Source organism: Portunus trituberculatus, chromosome 25 (assembly GCF_017591435.1).
Source record: "Portunus trituberculatus isolate SZX2019 chromosome 25, ASM1759143v1, whole genome shotgun sequence".
In the NCBI taxonomy this organism is placed as follows: Eukaryota; Metazoa; Arthropoda; class Malacostraca; order Decapoda; family Portunidae; genus Portunus; species Portunus trituberculatus.
The window spans coordinates 2,562,501-2,570,000 of record NC_059279.1 but is presented as its reverse complement, the minus strand read 5'-3'; the positions used below and the strand labels follow the sequence as shown (position 1 = coordinate 2,570,000).

Here is a 7,500-nt window from a genome sequence, read left to right as displayed (position 1 = left end):
GAAAAACGATTATAAGTACTCTCTCTCTCTCTCTCTCTCTCTCTCTCTCTCTCTTACTCGACCCCGCGGCAAAAAGAAAACGAGATGACGAGCGATGAAAGAAAACGTACCGCGGTGCCAACTGGTGCAGACAAACCGGAGATAATTATAATCCGGTCACTGAGAAGCCTGCAAAACACTTCCTGAGCCAGAGAGAGAACCCTTCCTTACTAATGGGACGGCTCTTGGCTTCATTTAGGGAGCAGAACAGTGCTTGGCGAGTCAACGGAACCTAGGGGGGAGTCTTTACTAACAATGGGACCTGAACTTACTGGGTTTATTTAAGGAACAGGGCTTGGAGAGTCAATGGATGTCAGGGAGAGTCTTTACTGGAGCTCGGAAAGAAAGTATTAGGAAAAAAAAGTAAGTAGTAATTTTGTTTAAGATGGAAGGAAACAGTGGTTAGGTTCGGTTACGTTAGGCTACGTTAGGTTGGGATGGGTTGGGTTAAATTATGTTAGGTTAGCTCAGGTTAGGATAGGTTAGTTTCGGTTAGGTTAGGTTGGGTTGGGTTGGGTTGGCTTGAGTTAGGTTAGGTTAGATTAGGTTGGGTTGAGTTGGGTTAAGTTAGATTGGGTTGGGTTGAGTTGAGTTGGGTTGGGTTGGGTTGGGTTAGGTTAGGTTAGGTTAAGTTAGGTTAGGGTAGGTTAGGGAAGGTTAGGTTAGGGAAGGTTAAGTAAGGTTGGGTTAGGTTAGGTTAGGTTAGGGAAGGTAAGGTAAGGTTAGGTTAGGTTAGGTTAGGGAAGGTTAGGTAAGGTTGGGTTAGGTTAGGTTAGGTTAGGGAAGGTTAGGTTAGGGAAGGTTAGGTTAGGTTAGGGAAGGTACGGTAAGGTTGGGTTAGGTTGGGTTACGTTAGGTTAGGTTAGGTTAGGTTAGAAACAAAAGCATTCAGTATTTTCGTTGTTCTTTTCTGTTACTTTCTGTTACTTTCTTTTACTTACTTTCTTTCCGTTACTCTTTTTTCATGTTACTTTTTTCTCTTTTAATTTCTGTCCTACAATCGTGAATTTCTTGGGTTTATTTAGCAACAGGTGACTTTGGGAAAGAATGGAAGGTACGGGGACTCTTTACCAACAAGGAGCGAGAACTTAGGAAAAAGGAGACAGCATAGAAGAAAAGAACAAAAGATTTCCAATAATATTAAAAAAAAAGACAAAAATAAACAAATTACCTCCTAGAATATTGATCCCAGAGAGAGAGAGAGAGAGAGAGAGAGAGAGAGAGAGAGAGAGAGAGAGATAGAACTCATACACCAACAAATGACAAGTGAGAGCATTCAAACGCAAATAAACACATTCAAATTCTTTCTATCTTGACATCAGCGTATCAGCACCACCGCCACCACCACCACCACCAGTCGCCGCCATCCTCTTGTCAGCACTCACAGCCTTGGGGAGAGAGAATAGACAATAAGCATCATAAACATAGCAAAGTTTCACGGAGTTTTCCTTCTCTTCGAACTGAGTCATTCTCCCCGATTTACGAACACATTGGCAGCTGATTCGAACGACTGAGAATGAACTAAATAAACATAATCTTCAACATTGCACAAATACACAACATTTTTCCATTTATCAGTTTACTTAATTCCTTTTCAATACTAAGACGCATATTTTACCTTGTGTTTTGGGTGTGATTAGATGATCTATTTTGCATTAGAAAGGGTGTATGTAGATCAGAAGATTAATGGCCACAATCGTCACTATTCTAATCCCCAACATATGTTTCTGAAGCTGTATAAAATCGTTAAATAGTAAGCAGAATGAAAATAGAAACACATCCTGGTACTGAAAAGATGAAGGGCCTCGACACAGGAACTGAGTCAATGCTTGTTTCCATTGTAGGTTAAGAGTGGAGTTCGCAGAATAACTCATAAAATTAACCCCTTCAGTACTGGGGCACATTTCTACCTTAAGTTTGGGTATAATTAGACGATTTGATTTACATTAGGAAGGGTCTATGGAGATCAAAAGATTAATGACCACAGTTTTCACTATTTCAACCCCCACATAAGTTTCTGAAGCTGTATAGAATTGCCAAATAATGAACAGAATGAATATGAAAACACGGTATGATACTGAAGAAGTTAAGGTTTGTAAAATATCTCGGCATTTTTCTCTCCTTGGTTTGGTGAACAGATTCAGTTTCACACAGTTTACGAACCGAGTAATTGTTAACCCCTTCAGTACTGGGACACATTTTTCACCTTGAGATATTTGTACGATTAGACCATTTTATTGACATTAGGAAGCGTCTATGGAGGTCGGAAGATTAATGACCACAGTCTTCACTATTCTAATCCCCGACATGAGGTTCTGAAGCTGTATAAAATCACCAAATAGTAAGCACACTGAGTATGGAAAAGCGTCATGGTACTGAAGGGGTTAAGAGTAGAATTAGCAAAATACTGTAAGCATCGTAATATTAAAGTTTCAAAAATATCATGACTTTTGGATATATAGTTCTTGGTTTACGAATCTTCCTTACTTCCTTACACGGGGTAACGGTTCCCTTAGCAGGTGGACTTTCAGATAGTAGGCACCCCAAAAAAAGATACCTCCTTTAGCCGATAAATTCCCGTGAAAAAGCCCACATGCTATAGAAAATAAATAAATAAATAAATAAATCAGCTTCTTCACTTTACGAACCGAGTCACTTTGCATAGTAGTTGAACAGTCAAGTCGTCATTGTAAATTTTAAGTTAATGATATTTCCCTCTCATTTTCACTCCATGCCATTGTTACGCAGTGTTATTTCTTGCCACTCTTCAGGTTATGAGAACATCTGAAGGTTACAGATTCCTCAGTTTACGAACCGAGTCATTTTGTATAGTAGGTTAACAGTCAAGTCGGCTGAATAAAGACCATAATAAAAAAAAAATTGCAAAAATATTACGGCATCTTCAGGTTAATAGTCAAGCTGAATAAAGACCACAATCAAAAGAACAGCAAAAATATCACGGCATCTTCACTCTCTTTGCTTTACAGAATGAGTCACGACTAATTCATATCATTAGGCAAACGTAGAAAGCAGACTAAACATCAGAATCGTGAGGTTTGCTAAATTTCACGCTGGTTTCATACTCCTCGCTTTGCGGACCACCCTCTCTGGTTTACGAACTGCCTGAGTCACTCCTCATTCATAGCACAGGGCGGCGGTGGAAAGTGGAGCGATGGTAAGGAAGTGTGTGTGTGTGTGTGTGTGTGTGTGTGTGTGTGTGTGTGTGTGTGTGTGTGTGTGTGTGTGTGTGTGTGTGTGTGTGTGTGTGTGTGTGTGTGTGTGTGTGTTATTGAGGCAAATCATGTGGTGAAGGAGAAAACTGAAGAAAATAAAGGAAAATGAAAGAAAAATCTGAAATACTTGAAAATGAATGTAGGAGGATAAATTATGTATATATTTTTGTACAATTCTCTCTCTCTCTCTCTCTCTCTCTCTCTCTCTCTCTCTCTCTCTCTCTCTCTCTCTCTCTCTCTGTTGCCAATTGCAGAAAAAAAAGGAAAAAAAACAAAGGTATAGATATAATGTGGTGGTGGTGTGGTGTTGGTGGTAATATGATGTCATTACAATGGTGATGAATATAATTGTAGTAGTAGTGGTAATGAGTGTGTGGTGTATGGTTGTCATTGTTGTTGTTATTATTGTTATTATTATTATTATTATTATTATTATTATTATTATTATTATCATTATCATTTTTATCATTATCATTATTATTATTATTATTATTATTATTGTCTGTTAGTTGTTATTGCTGATGCTGCGCAATGAATAGTACACACACACACACACACACACACACACACACACACACACACACACACACACACACACACACACACTACTAGTTTAAATATGGGATGTTCTGCAAGGGACATGAAGAGACGAAGAGGAGGAGGAGGAGGAGGAGGAGGAGGAGGAGGAGGAGGAGGAGGAGGAGGAGGAAGAGGAGGAGGAGGAGGATGTAGCGAGATCAGTATCAGAGCGACCTGGTTAGAATTTGGTTTTTACACCTGCCACACCCTCAACTCCTTCCCTCCTTTCCTCCTTCCCTCCTTCCCTCCTTCCCTCCATCACTCCCTCCCTCCCTCCCTCCCTTCTTCCCTCCTTCCCTCCCTTCCTCCTTCCCTCCTTTCTTCTCTCCTTCCCTTCATTCCTCCTTTTCTCCTTCACTCCCTCCCTCCCTCCTTCCCTCCTTCATTCCTTCACTCCCTCCACTTCTGTTATACATATACTCTTCTTGCGACTTCCCATTTTCTTTATCTCAAATCTCAAATCAGGACTTAGTTGGGATCTACGCTCTCTCTCTCTCTCTCTCTCTCTCTCTCTCTCTCTCTCTCTCTCTCTCTGGTAACCTTTTCGTTTCATCCCCCTACCTCATTTTTCTCTCGCCCATCCTTCTACTCCCGCTGCATTTTCTCTTTTACTCCACCCATCCCTCCCTCCCTCCCTCCTTCCTTCCCTTCCCCTCTTATCCCCTCCCTCTCTCCCTCCCTCACTCTCTCACTCCCTCTTTCCCTTACTTTATCAGGCCCTTCACCCCTCCCTCCCTCCTTCCTTAACTCCTCTCTCTCTCTCTCTCTCTCTCTCTCTCTCTCTCTCTCTCTCTCTCTCTCTCAGCCCCTCCGCTTCTCCCTCAGCTCCTTCGTCGGGTTTCTACTGACCATACCCACTGGTCTGGCCATTGAAGGAGCACACGCAGCAGGGGGCCACTGGAATAATACCACCACCACCACCACTACCACCACCACCACTACCATTACCACCACCACCACCACTCCTTCTATCTGACAAGGCACTAAACTCTATTGATAAAACTGTGTCCTCGTTTTTTCTTTCTCTTTTCTTTCTTCTTCTTCTTCTTTTTCTTTTTTTTTTCTTCTTCTTCTTCCTTCCTTCCTTCGTTCTTTTTCGTATGTGATTTTCTTTTCTTTTTTTTTTTTTTGCCTTTCTATTCGTAATTTGAATTCGTTATAAGATTGAATGTTCATTTGTCTCGAGATGAATTAAATCTTACTGTTTTTCTCCTTTCTTTTCTTTTGTACGTACGTTTTTATTCATTTATTTCTCTATGTATGTCAGAAATACAGATACTGAGTTGAATTAAATAGTACTATCCCAACTATTACTACTATTACTACTGCTATCACCACCACCACCATCACTACTACTTCTACTACTTCAACTACTACTATACTCTGGAACTCTGGAACTCCCTACCTGCTTCTGTATTTCCATCTTCCTACAACTTGACTTCTTTCAAGAGAGATCTGTCAAGGCTTTTGTCCCTGGCTTTTGAATAATTCTTTGAAATCTTTTAGGGAAGCTGCAATTCCAGTGAGCCTTTTTTTTCTAATATTTTCTTGTCCTTGGCAGCTCTCCCTTTTGCATAAAAAAAGAAAAAACTACTACTACTACTACTACTACTACTACTACTACTACTACTACTACTACTACTACTACTACTACTACTACTACTACTACTACTACTACTACTACTACTATCTTCCTTTTCCACTTCTTCTATTCATCATCCTTCATTTTGTTCATCTTATTAGTAAACGTCATATTCTCGTTCTCTCCTTTTTCTCTGGTTTTTCCTCCTCCTCCTCTTCCTGTTCCTCCTCCTCCTCCTCCTCCTCCTCCTCCTCCTCCTCCTCCTCCTCCTCCTCCTCTTTTTTGTCTACCTTGTTGGCGATTTGTTCTTGTCTTTTTACTTCTTGTTCTTTCATCTTTGCATCCTCTTCCTTCTTCTTCTTTTATCTTCTGTATCCTCTTCCTTCTTCTTCTTCCTCGTTCACATGTTTCCTCTTATCATCTTCTCTTCATTACTTCAAAGGAGCCGTTATCAGTTGCATGAGTAGATGAGATGATAAAAATGAATAAACAAATAAATAAACAGATAAATGATAATAAGTAACGAAAACAAATAACTCAAACTGAAATATGTGAATAGATAAAAGTAAATAGAATAAACAAATAAATAAATAAATAACATGATAGAAAACGAGATGGACTAAAAATCTTAAATGTTAAATAGAAGAATGAAAGAAAGAAAGAAAGAAAGAAAGAAAGAAAGAAAGATAAAGAAAAGAAAAAGAAAAAATGTATTCTTTTTTTTTTGTGTGTGTGTGTGTGTGTTTTCCATTTGTTTGTCTGTCTGTTTCTATTTTAGTCTCTCTCTCTCTCTCTCTCTCTCTCTCTCTCTCTCTCTCTCTCACAAAGCCACGACCCACGAGTCATGTTACCTGGCAGGGATTCTTGTGGTTAATTAACTTTTTCCCTCACCTGCATTCACTCTTCCCAAATGTAATCGTTCATCCACTCACTCTTCGTTCACCATGACATACTCTGCAATCTTCTCTCAAAATTGTAGTTGTGACGCGAATACAATAACTCGCCCTCGTGCTCTACATGGCGCCAGCTTCACCCTACATAGCCACTCTAGGTAACAGTAGGAGCAATTTTCCAGTGTGTTTCCTCTAGGCCAGTATTCTGAACCACTTTAACCCCTTCAGTACCATGACACGTTTCCATATTCATTTTACTTACTGTTTGGTGATTTTATACAGCTTCAGAAACTTCTGTGGGGGATTAATATAGTGAAGACTGTGACCATTAATTAGTCTTGTGACCTCCAAAAACCTTCTTTATGTAGAAAAAATAAATTATGATCGTACACAAAATTCATGGTAAAACTACGTCTCAGTACTGAAGGGGTTAAAACCTAAAATGTTACCACGATCATTAGGTTTCAATTGCTTTATGTCTCTCTTATGTCAGTGATGTCCTCCTAAATTAACTTCACTCATGCCGAGGCTGACATCTGAAGCGTCTGAAGTATTTATCTTTTATGGCTAATAATTTGTATCTAGTGAATGAAATTATGTTAAGTAGTTACAATTGTCTCTTTTATTATGTTCTCATGTTGTTATAATGATCCTTTCACTATTATTTTCACTCTTTCATTCGTTTAACTGTCTGACTGTCTATTTAATCCCCTTCAATACCAGGACGCGTTTTATGTCTATTCTGCTGACTATTTGGTGATTTTATACAGCCTCAGAAACTTATGTGGGGATTAAAATAGTGAAGATTCTGGCCATTAATCTTCTGACCTCTATAGACCCTTCCTAATGTGAATAAGATGGTCTAATCGTACACAAATCTCATGGTAAAAATGTGTCCCAGTACTGAAGAGGTTAAGTCTCTTTGGTTTCCTTCCCACCACTGAACATTGAGACGAAAGAAAAATAGCAAGACACTTTAATGCAGAATCGACCAACAATGTGACGCTTTTCTTGACTTTTGTGGCGGTAACTTATCCTTTTTCCCTTCTTTTTTTTTTTTTTAGTTTTCTTCTCTTCCTTTTTTTTATATTTTGTCCTTGGCTTGCCTAGAAAAAAAAATCACACATAAAAAATGGAAACTTGTACTTGACACAGAGTTGGGATGAGAAGCCAA

General features: G+C 39.3%; 1 protein-coding gene across 1 annotated transcript in view; it reads left to right on the top strand.

The window, feature by feature from the left end:
• Positions 1–7,500, top strand: part of LOC123508786 — a 55,639-nt gene that overhangs the window by 8,334 nt on the left and 39,805 nt on the right. The gene's annotated exons all lie outside the window — the stretch shown is intronic.